General features: G+C 43.1%; 1 protein-coding gene and 1 non-coding gene across 8 annotated transcripts in view; both read right to left on the bottom strand.

The window, feature by feature from the left end:
• Window positions 1–16,554, bottom strand: part of NFIB (nuclear factor I B) — a 443,164-nt gene that overhangs the window by 344,875 nt on the left and 81,735 nt on the right. The gene's annotated exons all lie outside the window — the stretch shown is intronic.
• On the bottom strand, window positions 7,142–7,213 carry TRNAH-GUG. The gene has a single exon. It is a non-coding gene; the product is annotated as a tRNA-His (tRNA).

Raw genomic sequence — 16,554 nt, 5'->3', positions numbered from 1 at the left:
TGGAAGGACATTCAGAAATAAATTCATTTGTATCCTCCTCCTCTGACCACTTTGATATGTGCCCCTCTCATGTCACGTTGCTCAGGAATAATCCTACTTCCCTGCCTGGGGGCCTCTTACATCTCCTGAAGATGCAAAGCTCTCAAGTTGCAAAATGGAGCTGAGTTCCCTTCAGGTCTCACTGCATGGGAGCCATGCTGAGATCCAGCAGAAATGGGAAGAAGATTCCCTCCTTTCTGCTTGTGCCTATCCCACAAAAGCCAGAAGAGATGTGTGTTTTGCTAGCTGTCTCTGGAAAGGGGCTACTCCATGGCCCCTTTCGGGTCTCAGTGTCAAAAAGGAGTGTTCTCTAGATTCTCAACTAGGGGGTAAATGTCTATGTATACTTTTATTATACTTGTAGATTTCTTTTTCATAATCTTATCATGATGAATTGCAAGTACCGATTGACTTAACCATTTCTTTCATGAGCATGACAGCTCCATGGAGGCAAAGATACTATATTGTTCATTCTTATATTCTCTTTACCCATCTTCATGTGTGGCATACAATAATAGTAGTAATAATAATAATATTCATAGAGAATATTTGTAAGGTACTTTCTCTGGACCAGATACTCTTCTAAGTGCTTTCCGTATATTAGCTCATTCAGTCCAAATGACAACCCTTTAGGTAGATACTGCTATCATCTACATTTTACATGAGGATAAACTGAGATACAGAGAGGCCAAGTAACTTTCCTAAAGTCACCCAGCAGGTAACTGATGGATGTTAAATTTAAACACAGGAATTGGGCACCAGAGTTCATAAGCTCAATCACTGGACTACACCCCACTATGTTACACCACACAACTTGATACATTATTACTCTGGATAAGGACCTCATTCTTGGAAGCGGACATAGACTGGGCAGCGGCGATTACCCTCTCCAAGGTGCCAAGAGTATTTTGAGCACGAGGAATAGAGAGCTTATGCTCATGGATGGGACGGGAATGTGAACGGATGCAGGAGTGGAGACAGCTAATAGAAAAGCCACTGATTGGAGAACTCAGAGGAGAGTAGGCAGCTCACTTAGCAGCTGGTATAAGTAGGAAATTTGAAAGAGACAGAAAAATAAAGGGGATTTTTAGATAACTTTCCCCTTTGTGGGACAGTCTCTAAAATTTCCCTGCCACTTCTAGAAAAGGTCTAGTCTACATTAATCTTTCATTCAGCCTTTCTTTTTTTTTTTTTTTTTTTTTAAGACAGGATCTCACTCTGTCACTCAGGCCAGAGTGCAGTGGTGCGATCACGGCTTACTGCAGCCTCGACCTTCCCAGGCTCAGGTGATCCTCCCACCTCAGTTTCCTGAGTAGCTGGGACTACAGGCACATGCCACCATGCCTTGCTTTTATATTTTTTGTAGAGATGGGGTTTCACCATGTGGCCCAAGCTGGCCTCAAACTCCTGGGCCCAAGTAATCCTCCCACTTCAACCTCCCAAAGTGGTGAGATTACAGATATGAGTCACTGTGCCTGGCCTAGAATTTTCTTTAAGGAAGACATCATGTTAAGACTGGGCCAAATGGGGTTCCAGAATTTGAGTCCATTTTATAAGCAATTAGTGAGGTGTGTGAATTGATTGCTACAGCCTCAACTCTCGTTAAATCTCCCTGGGGAAGAATGAGGAGAAATGGCTCCGGCCAGAGCCTGAAGCTAGCTGTATCTAGGATTTCTGATCAAGTTCCCTTATGTTTTAGAGATTGTGGGTACATGTATTCAAGGAACTGCAAAAGAGAAAGAAGGAAGGAAAGGTTGAGATGGTGCAGAAATAAGAACAAGAGAAAGTGAGAGAGGATGTAGAAAAACCTGCTTCTTTGATTTGTATGGTGTGATTTCTGAAATTGCTCCAGCCTCTACGGGATTTATGTGGCTTCATTAATCACACTTTCTTTTGAAATGGAATTTTCTGCCTCAAAGCCTTTGAACGTTGACATTCAAATACAACATATTCTTTTAAAATCACCTCTGGATAAAGACAACACTGTTGAGGTAATTCCCCCAGATTGTAGGTGGGGTCTTTTTGGTCCTCAGATCTTGATAATATGCTGAAAATAGAAAGGTCTGGTAAGATTAGGATCCCGGATGCTGACACCTGGGCCAGGAATCCATGGAGGAAAAAAAAGGAAAGAAAAAGCCCCTGGTCTTTGTGAACTACAAAAAGCAGCGCCATCTAGTGGCAATTTCGCTTATCCTGGAGCATCTTGACCGGGACCTCCTGCCTGGCTCTTTGGACAGGGAACACACAAGTTCACCCTGGAAGTGGCCTCATGACCTGCAATCAAATAACAGAGCTTAGGTGAAGACATGCGTGTCTTACAGCTGCTGCCAATCAGAGTGGCTCAACCCAAGGCATGTTATTTTTGGTTGATTTTGGAATGCTGGGAAGTCCACACAAACAACATAGAACACAGATTATGGCTCTGGGAAGGAAAGGAAAGGAACGGGAGTAGTGGTCATCAGGATTCACACCAGCTATACATCCCCTTATCTAGCCCATGTAATCTCCCTGATTTGCTAAGAAACCAAAGCACAAAGAGGTCAAGTCCAAAGTCAAGGAGTCAAGAGTGGCAAAGGCAGGATCTGAATCCAGGTCTCTTTAGAAAAGCTTTCTCTCAGATTTAGCTTTTGTCAGAATCTTCCTCCCTGGAAGGCCCACATTTCCAGGCCATGCTAACAGATCTTTAGCCTTTAAGGGTGATTTATTAGGTAAGTGATAACACCTTATAGCAGGTAGGAGCACTGGCAGAATTGTCAGTGTCTGATGCTGCCCATGGCTGAACTACAGAGGGAAGGCCCTTCATCATCCCTCGATGCTCAGATCCTGAGGGGGAAAGGGCAGCAGCTGTTGGAAGGTAAGCACTTTCTTTTCGCAAAGTCACCACCAGCTGACACTCCTGGGTCCACTGCTGCTCCAAGAGCGCCCGCTCCCCACGGCTGCTACTGTGGGGCCTGCAGCAACAACCTCTCTGGCCAGCAGTACTCCCTGAAAGTGAATTCCATCCATTCAGATTCTAGCATAATAAATCATTTTTTATGCATTGGCATATTTTTTATTGCTAAAAAAAATAACATTCCTCATAATTTGGGAATAGATGTTGGTTTTTAAATAAGAAAGTATTCATTTTATGACAAATTTACTTTGAATTCAATTTATGACTTAATCAGAAAAATAAATGTTAATTTCTTTTATTTATGAAAACTCACTAAAATGTAGGCATAGAAAATGTTGGAATATAAACCCTCTCCAATTCAATAGGTTAATGGTGGAGATTAAGAAGATAGCTCTGACCCACTATATTGCAGAGAGCAAAATAGAAAGAGGCATTTAGGTAAAGCCATAGCTTATGGTAATAAAGCAAGCATATGTAATTCTGAAGTTTTAATTCAGGTACTCAATTACAGTTACATGGGTAAAATTTTTTTTTTCCTTAAACTCTAGTAGATCACTGACTGCAGGTACACCAACATGAGGGACATAAAATAATAGGTGAATTAAGACTTCCTCTTGCCATTGTAGTTGACTCCTAGGAAGAGAAGAAAAAAGAGCTTTCCTGACTTTTCAATGAGCAAATGATGTTATAATTTGGATAAATAAATCCAGGGTATGACAATGTAACTGGTGAAAACTATAGTTGTTAAAGCCACATGACAAAAATCAGGATTCTGTTCTCTAATGTTTCATCATTAAAGAGTTGTCAAGGAACCTAGTTTGAGAATGGCTTGACTTTTCCCTGAAATGCTTTATATTTATTTATTTATTTATTTGAGACACAGCCTCACTGTGTCACCAAGGCTGGAGTGCAGTGGCACAATCTCAGTTTACTGTAACCTCTGCCTCCCAGGTTTAAGTGATTCTCATGCCTCAGCCTCCCAAGTAGTGGGATTACAGGCACCCACCATCATGCCAAGCTAATTTTTGTATTTTTTGTAGAGAGGGGATTTTGTCATTTTGGCCAGGCTGGTCTTGAACTCCTGACTTCAAGTGATCTATCCACCTTGGCCTCCCGAAGTGTTAAGATTACAGGCATGAGCCACCATGCCTGGTCCTGAAATGCTTTATAATTGATATTTTGGAGAGACAGTTTTTGAAAGAATTATATCATAGTCTCCCCTGATTTTTCCTGAGCAGGTATTGGCTTTGGTATAAAATACAGGCAATAGGGGCATGGAAATAATGGGGCCATTGAGATATTTTTCAAATGATTCTACAAAATTTAAAAGCAGAAAATTTCTCAATGTAATTCAAAATTAGAATTTTTTTCTCATAACTTGGGTTTTAACATTTCTGAAAACTAACTCAATGCTGTATTGGTTTTAGAGTAAAAACACATTTTAACAACAGCAAGAAGGAAACCCAATGTCATCAAACTCTTTGTTGATGAAAATAACCATTGGTTATTATGACCCTCAGTCACAATAAACTCATGAAGAGTGAGCCAGGCAGAACTGTACACTTGAACAGGATCTGGTCACTCAGTAGATCCTGACTCTTCTGCTACCCCTGGCTCGTAGTCTACTTGATCACAATTTATTAAACTTCTGAAATCAATGGCGAAGAGTCCTTTTCCTAACGGAAAACTTACTCTCGAGAGTCCATCAATGGAGGGGGGTGGTGGGTAACGGCACGTGGCAGCCTTAAAATAGTTAAGAATAAATCTGATTTGTTGCATGCCTGCTAGGCACCAGTGTTGCATTTCTACTATGTGATCCTGTGCTAAGTGGCTTTTGTTTGCACATTATTCTTTTAATTCTCGAGGTAATATCTCCCCTATCCCCCGGTCTTTTTTTTTTTTTTTTTTTTTTTTTTGTTTTTACTGTGAGAGCTTAGACAACTTGCCCAAATTCAAGTTGATTCATTTGGCAGAGTCAGGAAGATTTTGTGCTCTTTCCTAGCTAAGTTGGGAGCGCTGTCATCCAGGGGAAACAGGCCTCTCTTGGTGAGACAGAGGAGAGAAAACAGGAAGTGCTCCCCTGGTCCAAGCAGTTGCCCTGTGTCCCTATGCGCAAAGTTGAGTCCAGGCTAATTGTCATTTTCGGACCTCCCCTCCTCCACTGCTTTTCTTTTTCACGAGGCAGTAAACATGTTAGTAGTTTGGCAACTAAACTCATGAGTTGGTGGGAGTAGACAGCCACCAAATGGTGTGCTTGAGTAGTGCAGTGGGAAAAGCTTCTGAGGGAGACAACTGAGGTGTCTCCAGGACTACCCATGCCCTCACTCTGAGACTGGCCTCAAGATAAGGGAAGGGCTCTCTTCTGTGCTACGTAACTCAATCCCCACGTACACAGCTGATTGGTCCAGTGATGGACACCTGACCAAAGCTAAGCCAATCAGATCCTTCCCTAGTATTTTTTGACCAGTAACTAAGGCAATCTCCTGCTGGAGGCAGTGCTTCAGATATAAAAGGCAGAAGTTGCTGCCAGCTGTTGTGTTTCTTGCCATGTAGAAGTCAGTTTCAGAGAATAAAGGCAATATTCAGAAAGAAATATGGGGTGAGATGTAGAGAGTCTGTTCTGGTCATCTTTTATTCCCTAGTTCCATTTGTTTTTTGAGCCCCAGCTACACCCATTCCCTGGGTACATGACTGTCTCTAAATCAGTACATGTTGTTTTGTTAGCTTATAACCAACACAATCTCCGTCTTCAAATGAGAAATTCATTGCACTTTCAGCCTCTTAATAAAATACAAATAACCATGGATGGACTTATTCTGTTTTAACATAAGAACAATTGCAATTCATCTGTCTTCTTGAAGCAGTATTAGTACCAGGCAGTTGAGAACGACTTGCAGACTTGAGGCAAAACCTAGGTTAAACTCTTTGGAGAAGGAGAAGCAGAATTTGTGAGAGGCATGGGGCAAAGAGTGAGGATTGGGGAATTCGCCATATTTACGAAGAGGAAACCTCAGAGTAGAACATGATCTTGAAATTGAGTACTGAAAGAGGAAATAAGCACATTTCACTTACTTCATAATACTCTGAGGCCAATATTTTTGGGTCCGTAATCAGAGACTGATCTTTTTTTGGAAAGGGAAAAGAGATATTTATTGCAGTTTTTCTAGAATATTACTTCTAAGAATTTGCTGGCTCTCAAGGAACCTGATAGATTCCATTTCTACTCTCTGCACATATCTTTATTTAAAAATATTTTTAGTATTACATAAATAACAAATATGAATTTTTGCTAGGCTGCCTGTGAGATGGGGGTTAGGGGCATTAAAAAGCACCTTCTAGTGACCCCTTATTTAAAACATAGTGGGCTATAATTTCAGAGCAGTAAAACCTCATTATAACATACTTACAGTTGACATTTGCAGGCTGTATTGTTCACGTTTTTAAGTCCTGGAGAAAGGCCCATTAAAGCTGTGTTTCTCACATTAATTCAACATTTAACCACTTATAATACAAACCCCAGTCTTTTGGAAAATGTCATTAAATTTTTTTTGCCATATATGGACATTATTTATTGTTTGAGCTCCATTGTCTACTTATAATATGCCCTTTATCAGACCCAAATGCCCACTTCAGAGATTTTCGTTTTGAGCAACAACTGGCTTCGTACATTATCCAATGATGCAGGAAAGTTAAATTACAGCCAGTTCATATCATAGAAACAAAATGTTTCCTGCAATTACTGATAAGGGACAGTTCATTTTCTCTCTGTCATCCTGAAAAAAACCCTCCTAACAACAATTCATGCCTGGTTAAACAGGATTTCCACATCTACTGCTGACATCTTTCCAAATAATTCAGGGTTGTTATTACTGCATAGCCCTGGCAAGGCTCAAAAGCAAGCAGACTTGACGAGTCTGCTCAAAGCAGAGCTTAAGTAGTTGTAATTAATAATAATTACATGCCCACTACACTCCAGTTTTATCATATTACCCGTCAATGCAAATAAAAAACCACACACACAACACCCTTGCAACAGGATTAGTGCATTAATAAAGTCACTCTGCATATGTCATCTCCCTAAAGTTGAAAATACTTGTAGCGGTTTCTGTTTTATTGATTTTCATGATTGCATGTCTGGTTGCAAATGTTGTTTAGACGCAGTACAGCTTGGGATCAGTCTCTTCCTCTTCCAAAAACCTTCTCCCCTCCTGCCGTGACTCGGATTCGAACCGAGGTTGCTGCGGCCACAACGCAGAGTACTAACCACTATACGATCACGGCAAGCTACAGAAGAACTGAATGCTAAGCTTTCTCTAAGAGCTATTGCAATATTAAAATTTGTGGAAACACTGCCATCTATTGCCTAAATACGTACACTTTCTTAATATTGGGAAAAAGAAGATGTGTTCCCATAATTTCTAATTATTTAGAGGAACAATAACAAACTCCTTGAACATAAAACTAACATCATCTTCTTGGCTGATTGGGAAAATTGTAATAGGAGAGGATTCACTGGGTTCACTGTCCAGGAAATGGTGATAAAGTTAACAAGACTAAGAGATACCAGTCTGTTGACTAATGGTTCCTATGTTTAATCAATAATGAATACAGATTTCGCACCCCCAACCACCACCACCAATAATGTTGCATTGCATAACATGAGTCTGAGCCTCTTCTGTGCATTTTTTACACCACTAGTCTTACTCCCATTTGCTTAGGCAGCACAACCATAAAAGATACAGCAAGAACAAAATGGCCTGAGGACTGCAGAGACTCAGAAGGACTTGCTCTTCCTGTTAAAGTCAGTACATCCTGACTGAGGTAAGGTTCCCTTTCAAACCCATTGATCCTTGAAGTGATTTTTCTCCCTGCCAGAATATCGGCCTTAAAGCTGCAATAATCTCATCAAGAAAAGCTTCCCAATAACATTAGCAACCTAAGAAAGAAACTGGAGTCTTCTATGCTAGTTAAGTTTCAAGAGAAAATTTATTTTCGATTTCTTTGTTGTAAAAATGGAAGTAGTAGTAGTCTATAGAAGATATTCCAAGGGCTGAAAGTCTTAAAACAAAATGCACAGAAATATCTATTTGTAATCAGTGGATTGCTATCACGGTGCCCCCTTTAATTTCTCTCAACAGAGAGGGCCTGGGAACAGCTGGAGCTAGCTGGCACTGTATGTGGGCGGCAAGAGCCTCACGCAGGTATTGATCAGGTGCCCACAGCTCCAAAGCTTCTAGGAGGAGGACATCTCTGAAGATAAACATTTCAGACACACATTTCACTCACTCACTTCCATGTGATCATCTATAGCCCCTTCTCTTTTTCTTCAATCTCTCACAAATACATCTGCCCTCTATGGCCACATAGAAGACTCTTGCTTGGCGTTCCTGCTCCTGAGTGCTGCATGCTCTGTGCAGGAAGCAGGCAAGCCACTCTCCGGCCTGAACAGAAATACACGTGGGTGAGTCTGGTGAAAGGTCACCCTGGGACCAGGGGGTAAACCAAATCTCCTGATCAACAAAAGGGGACATCATTGTTTCCCAAAGCCCAGTCATTAGTGTACCATCTTCATAATTTTTGCTATGGGTAGGTAACAACTGAACCACAGGAGAAATAATATTTTTAAAAGATCAACTCACAGCATACAATTTTGGAATCAGGCTATCTGGATTTGAATTCTGGCTCTATCACTTACTAACTGGAGGAACTTGGGCTGCTTATTAACCTCTGTGCCTTGGTTTTCTCATCTATTTAGTGGAGACAAAAGTAGCAACGACTTTGGAGGATTGTTGTGAGGGTTAAACAGATAAGTACATGTCAACAACCTAAAATAGGTCTGTCACGTAGTAAGCACAGTAGAAATGTTAGTTAATTTAAACATATATATTTTCAAAGGAAAGTTTATAACATTCCATATATTTAAAAAACATAGTATCGGGCGGGGCGCGGTGGCTTACACCTGTAATCCCAGCACTTTGGGAGGCCGAGGCGGGTGGATCACGAGGTCAAGAGATAGAGACCATCCTGGTCAACACAGTGAAACCCCGTCTCTACTAAAAATACAAAAAGTAGCTGGGCGTGGTGGCGCGTGCCTGTAGTCCCAGCTACTCGGGAGGCTGAGGCAGGAGAATTGCCTGGACCCAGTACGTGGAGGTTGCGGTGGCCGAGATCGCGCCATTGCACTCCAGCCTGGGTAACAAGAGTGAAACTCCATCTCAAAAAAAAAAACAAAAACAAAAACATAGTATCACATTCCATAAATAGAGGTCACTCTGAAACAAAATGTGTAAACAAACCAACTGAATGAAATCCTAGCACTCTGAGCTCCAAGCTCAAGTTCTGCTCTGTGTATAAAAGGAAGGTGGGCAGGAAATCTGTTAAGGCCTCGTCGGCCTCAGAACTAGGCTTCTTCTGGACTCTTCTGAATGACCACAAAAGATTTGAAGAAGGAATAACTTTCTCTTACAGAATTTAATACTATTAAATGCCACATTCATTAACCTCCTTAAATTACTTCACAAGTTGGATCTGTCAGCCTAGGTCATGCTATGTGGCTTGCAATAAGGAAGCCTTTCCCTCCCTTGCGCTGATCCACATTCATTGCATGGCCCTGCCCTCTGTCTCTTCACTCAGGAAACCAGGCTAAGTAACAACCACTGTCATGAACATGGCTCATTGCTTTGGCAAATGGAAAGAGATCTCTGTAAATTCCGGAACCAGCAACGAAAAGCTTGTTTTACAACTCACTGGCTCGATCTGCTTCCACGGCCTCAGCCTGCTGTAAAAGCACCAGGCAGGGCACCCCTGCCACATGCCAGGAAAGCAGAGAGCTGGAAATCTTAGGTGAACACCACTCAGGACTTCCAGCCATGCCGCAAGTGGTGAATCTCAGCGTGGAGAAGTCTACAAGGCTGTGAGCCTCAAGATACTCAGGACCAGGGAGCAAAACCCTGACACGCAGAAGTGTTCACCAGGCGAGGCTTTCATTTGGCATCTGTACAGGCTTCTCCTTTACTTGATGTTAGTCACTGTGTGGATAGACTGAAAGGTTCTTGCCCGTTAGAGTGAAATGGGCTTTTGAACAGTTACCAAATTTCTCCTGTCCACTCCCTGTCTTCTTAGGATATGCATTCAGATTTCTTCCACAAGCACCAATACCTGCGACTCACTACAAAGGGAAAAATCCATGAAACTGAAACCTGGTTTCTGATGGCATTTGCACCATCTTTGCAACCTACCTCCTGATTATTCTTTTTCTCTGATTGTGCTATGTCAATAGTGACATTATTATCACTCTCCCCTAATTTATTCACAACTCACAAAGACTTGTTGAGATCTACTATGGTTCAGTTATTGTTTCTGAATCTTAAGGATTCAATGGAGAAGAAAACAAATGGATCGTGATTTCACACAATTTATAGTCTAGTGACTGACACACAGATGAATAGAGAGAACATATGAGTGGGCACCCCGGACGGAAATACATATTTCCTTAAAGTTTTCAAATTAGGTTGAAGTTGAGAAAAGCAGGGAAGGCGTTATGAAAGAGAGGGAGGAGAGAGAAAGAGACAGAGGAGAAAGTGGCCTGCTTTGTCTGGGTTCCAGTCCTTTCTCCAGCCCTTCTCCCTGTGTGACCTTGGACTGGGCTCTTGGCCTCCCTGAGTCTCTATTTCCTCATCAGAAAGGTGAGGGAAATTGGGCTACATGAGCTTTCAGATTCGTTACACCTCTGACATGCCGTACATTTAATATAGGGAAATACATTTACAAACAATGGCCAAATGTAAAAAGTGTGGAGGAGAGAACACCTATTCAAAGCAGGAGAATCCTACAGCCATTATGATTATCTTTTATGTGTTTTCTTAAGTTCACAGAAGCTGTCCCTTTGTCAGCTTCCAAATGTTGTCAGCCTTATTTCCCTGCCTATGGCAACACATTTTAAAGAAATAGGGATCGATCTGTTACATAAGTGATTTAAGTTGGGTGTAAGCAAGAAGTTTGTGCTTGTGCTGGGCATTTAACTATGGAATTCATTCCCAAAGAAGATTGTCGACTCCCCCTTTCAGAATTTTAAAAATAAGATGGATGTTTACCAGGGGCTCATTGTTCCACGTGAGAGAGCCCGGCTTTCCTGCCTCTCCTCTGGCCTCCTGGTGCCATCTTCTGATGGAGTCGTTCCTCTCCCTGGCTGGTTATAATGGATTCTTACAGAGGAGCCGGGAGCTGACAGGCGGGCCGGGACCGGAGGGGTCCCCCACCTCCCCAGCTGAGTCCCATCTCCAGTGTTGCCACTCCTACCCCTTTTCCCAGGCAAAGCTCTGTGTTCTCCTGCTTGGCCCTCTTCTCAGTGTGCCTCCTGCCTCGCTGGGGGTAGGGAAATGACAGTCAGATCCATCACTGGGCTGGAGGCCAAGAGTGGCAATCCGTGGGGCTGAGGCTGGCCCAGTGCCCAGTTTTCAGACAAAGACAGGTTGGGAACCCCCCTGCAATGAAGGCTCCACGGTTCCCTCCTCCCAGAGTCCTGTCTCTTGTTTCTTGGGTACTTTCTAGAACACTACCCCCATCGCAGTGTGTGTATGTGTGTGTCTGTGTGTGTGTGTGTGTGTGTGTGTGTGTGAGACAGAGCGAGAGAGATTGGTGGGGAGTATATGGGGGGGAACTGAGAAGCAGGGAGGGAAGGAGAGAAAGGCTGGACAAATCTCGTGCTTGTAAGAGTACCAAGGATTGCTCATACGCTACACACATTCATGGAAATCAATCATATTTTCAGGGAAAAATATAAGATAGCTGAAAACACAGGAAGCCCAAGTAAATGACAGCCCCAGATTTCAAGCTTCCAAATACATCCCCAGCATAAAGAAATGCTGGGCACTAAATGGTCTTAGAAGCGACCATCTCAACGCTTCCTGTGTGTGTCAGAAAATCGATCCTGAGAGAGCACTGAACACCAGAGAACAACACATTATTTTCAGAATTCTTATAACCACAAAATGTTTTAACAGTTTACATTTTCGAGAGTAAACTGCCTGGAGTGATTTTCCCCCTTGCTTATTAATGAATTCTATTTAACCAAGTCAGAAAGCTTGCTGTGGGAAAGGCTGGGAAGGGGTGGTGGGGGCGGGGAAGGGTTGTTGGTTGGTGGTTCAATTTTAATTTTTTTTGCCTGAAGGCACCATTAGAAAACTCCAGATGCAAAGCTTTCTAATAGAATTCCTCATCTGACACAGCCCCCTGGGATACACGGGCCTAACCTTTACGATCTGGCGGGCCAGGCCTCTATTTGGAAACCTTGTGAGGGGGACTGATCCATTAATGATAATGTGTAATAACAAAGAGCCCAGAGAACAGCTGAAGGCCTGGGGCGGCAGAGAATGAGGGCTCTGCGTGTAGGAAGACGGGTGGCAACAGGACACCGAGGCAGGGACATGGGGTGGAGAGAGGGACGGCTGAGTAGTGGAGAGCCCGGGAACACCCCCAATGACATTTTCTCTTCCCATCACATTAAGATTCTGAGGTTTTCAGAAAGAAAAGTGTTGGCAGGAAGGGGCCCAGTCAGCATTCTGGATTTATGGCCAAGAGGGCTCTAACCAATCACTGTGGAGCTACTTTTCTTCAAGAAGTTTTAGGCTGGACGTGGTGGCTCCTGCCTAAAATCCCAGCACTTTGGGAGGCCGAGGCTGAGGCAAGAGGATCATTTGAAGCCAGGAGTTTGAGAACAGCTTGGGCAACAAAGTAAAATCTCCTGTCTACAAAAAATAAAAAGACAGCCCGGCACAGTAGCACAGGCCTATAGTCCCAGCTGCTTGGGAGGCTGAAGTGATCTACCTGAGCCCAGTAGGTCAAGGCTGTAGTGAGCAGAGCTCACGCCACTGCACTCCAGCCTGGGTGACACCACGAGGAACAGGCTAATTGAAGCTCTGGGGCTGATAGCCTTGGACAAATGATTTAATCTTGCTGTGTTTAAATTTCCTTTGTAAAAAGGAGATAATAATAACACCTACTTTCTAGGGCTGTTGTGGGGCTTGAATAAATATACAACGTGCTTAAAAGAGTGCCTGGTACTTAGTAAGTGCTTAACAAATATTAGCTATATTTTGGCCAACCCAGATGTGGGAGTGAGTTTCTCTGAGCCTCAGGCCAGAAAGAGAAGGTGCCAGGAGAGCTGGTATATGCCAGGTCCCAGGAGTGGCCTGAGGTTTAGGGACTGGGCTCTGTTTATGAGGAGTGGTCAGGGCCAAGGGGTGACTTGGACACCAGAGGGGCCAGAGTGCCTCAGGGTCTGGCCAGGTGTTTCCATTCCCAGAGATAGGGGCGTGACGGGGGCACGTGGGGAAAACAAGCAGAGGCAAAATCAGGGTGCAAGGATTGAAAACACCCCCAAGGCAGAAGCAGCTTGCCCCAGTTTTGGGCTGACATATTGCGCTTTCTGCCCTATATGAGCCAGTACCTTAGTCAATTCAGTCAGGAGCTAAGTGGGCAGGGCAGGAGAAGAACTTTGGGGTGGGAATTAGAGGGAGAAGGGGTGGCTGAGCCACGTGGGAGCTGGAAGTCATTCCTCAAAGCCCTTTTGTGTAGAACGATCCAGGCACTTGGCTCACCTAGTGGACCTACTTTTTGCCTGGATTTGTTCTTACAGTGGTGACAACGAGCTTGCTCTGAATATGGCTGAGCCCTCACATGCATGAGGCACCTGGTGTGAGCTGGGGGCAGGGCTGGGGGCAGTCCACTGCCACAGAGCTCTGCAAGGGGCTAGCTGTGCCTTCCTCATCTTTCTGTCTCCCACACACTTCACCTTAGCACCTAGGACAGAGCACAGGCTGACTAGATTAAAATACTGAATTGGCCTGGGTGTGAGTCAGAATCCCTAAAGTGCGGTCTCATTTTAGACTTGCAGAAGGAGCTGATACCCATTGAAGGGCTCTGTAATTGGTCTATTTTTCTTATGGTTAGGTGTTTTGTTATTGATGATTTTAATTTTGCCTCTTCTAAAATACATTTCACAAATATACTTGTTGCATTGCACAGGGTCTATGTCCAATTTTGACCTTCTCTGTGATTCTCATAAATCACTAGGGACACAATATCTCCTGATTGAAGTGGGGCTGTGAAAAACAAGCACATCACAGATCAGGAAGAGACTGCTGTTCAACTGATCACACCTTGATAATCTGGTGGTTCAAAATACATGAAAATATTATTTGCATCCCCTGATAACAATGCCTCAGCCACTTGAGAGTGAGAGAGAAACCAGGGAACGGGATAATGCAGTGAAATGGACACAGAATTAACACCACATTACCTGTTCATGTTTCCTTCTGCTTTGTTCATGATGAAGTTTATAATCTGGGAACATTCATTTATCCTCCTTTGCCTCATTGACTTTAAAAAGAATAATAAACCTGCTCCTTTTCTACTACACAAAGGTATTAAGAGAAAAATGTGAAATATTTAGAATGGCTTGAAAGGTATTGTGTAGAACATACAACTGCAGTTTTTCTTACTGTTATCATCATGATGCCAGCCACTCCTGATGTGGAAGACAGATATTAGATTTACAAGATGAAGCCAGAGTTTTACCCTAGGTAACCCTAGAACTGTAAAGATACCTTGGATAAAAACACCCTGGACCCTTGACAGCCTTCCCTTAATTATCATCAATTCTTTGAGTGGGTTCAAAAAAAAATGGAGAGAGAAAAGAAAAGAAAAGAAAAGCAGGGAAAACCAGCCTAATTGAATGTAAGATAAACTATTCATTAGCAAGCTAAATAACTACGACATTTAATAACCTGTAGTGCCTCATGGAAAACCAAGACATTGCCAAAAGTAATTGAAGTTTGTGATTCTCCAAACTGTTATTTAAAGCAGGATTTGGCAAGGCTCAGTGGGTCTGTGCCGATTTTAATTGCATTTTTAAAATTCAGGATGGAGATTTCGTTTCTTTTCTCGTTATTTGTGTAGTGAAGTCCCTTCATGGTGAACATGCTTATAGTGAAAACTTATGTGGTGATTTTTGAAGTTCAAAGCATGTGGGATCCATCTATATCAAAACCCATATTTCATATTCTGACCTTTTAACTGATTAATTCCCAGTTGCATATAATCCACAATTCTTTCTCTTTTTTTCCTACCTGCATCTAACAAGGCAGCTTCAACCCTTATTACTATGACAAGCAGCTTCCTGGGGTGTCAAGATGAGTCTGACCTCAAGAGAGGGCCTTCCCCAGTGATGTGTGAATGGTCCCTGGAAGAGAATCACCAAGTGACCATGTCTGCTTGTGGAATAAGCAGTAGTTACTATCCATCCCCACCCTTAGACACCCAGAGACCATGAAATATATACAACGCATTTATTACAGACCCTTTGTACAGTACATTTACGAGAGGCAACTATGACTGTATTACCCTCAAAATTACTGAAGGGCTTCTCTGGTCCCTTGTAATTTCCCATGAATGATTATTTTAAAATAGCTACCATTCATTGAGTACATAGTAATACAGCAGGCACTGTGCTAAACACTTCACAGGAATTAGCTCATTTCATCCTCAGGAGAACCTCAGGTATGATTTTCTTCATCATACCAAGGTGCAGAGCTGGTGAAGGAGCTTGCTCAGGACCACACAGCTGGAGCTGCCAGGGCTGGGACTGGAGCCTAGGAGGCTGACGCTGGGTCCCCCTCACTTAACCGCCACCCTCTCCTACCTGGCTGGTTAGTGTGCTGGGCCCCACGTGTGAAATTTCCTGATGTTCCCCCCATTAAAATTTCTGTGTCCTGTGTCTTATCACACAGGAACATGCATTTCTGATTGTTTTAGTTTCCTACCTTGTAGAAGAGGTTACCTAATAATGTCTTCCACAAGGGGTCGTTGTGAGGATCAAATGAGCATGAGCAAAAAATGCATTTGATCAAATGTCCAGTAAAACATGGCCATGTATTCGTCCGCTAGGGCTGCCATAACAAAGCACCACCACTGGGTGGCTTAAGCAGCAGAGATGGATCACCTCATAGTTCTAGGGGCTACAAGGAGCCAGCGGGGCTGGTTCCTTCTGAGGGCTGGAAGGGAGAATCTGTCCCAGGCCTCTCCCCCAGCCGAGGGTTTGCTGGTCATCTTTGGTGTTCCCTGGCTTATTACCACTCTAATCTCTGTCTTTATCTTTGTGCGTGTGCGTGTCTGTCTCCATTCAAACTTTGCCTTTTGCTAGGACACTGGTCCTATAAAACTTGATTATCTTTGTAAAGACACTATCTCTGAATAAGGTCATGTTCTGAGGATCTGGGGGGTTCCAGTCCAACATCTCTTTTTGAGGGGACACAACTTTGCCCATAACAAACCATTAGCTGCTGCTTTTATGAGTAACAATGGTATTACTAATGTGTATAACTAGAACACGTTTCTTCTATCAGGTCTAGTGTTTGCAGTCTGCGGAAGGCTATTATGCACAATGCTTTGACCCAGGGACACACTTGTGACATGGCCAATCCCAGGTGTGATGGCAGCCAAACCTTTCACAGATCTTTAAATCCTCCCATCCCATGACTCTTCTGCCTATATGTGGTGTTGTCTCTGTCCTTTCCAGAATGCAGGACAGTGGGAGGCAGACTCACAGAACTTTGGGAAAGGGA

This window comes from Sapajus apella, unplaced genomic scaffold (assembly GCF_009761245.1).
Source record: "Sapajus apella isolate SASKATOON/1434 unplaced genomic scaffold, GSC_monkey_1.0 scaffold42, whole genome shotgun sequence".
In the NCBI taxonomy this organism is placed as follows: domain Eukaryota; kingdom Metazoa; phylum Chordata; class Mammalia; order Primates; family Cebidae; genus Sapajus; species Sapajus apella.
The sequence above is the reverse complement of the archived record's forward strand: the minus strand, read 5'-3'. Positions and strand labels throughout refer to the sequence as shown.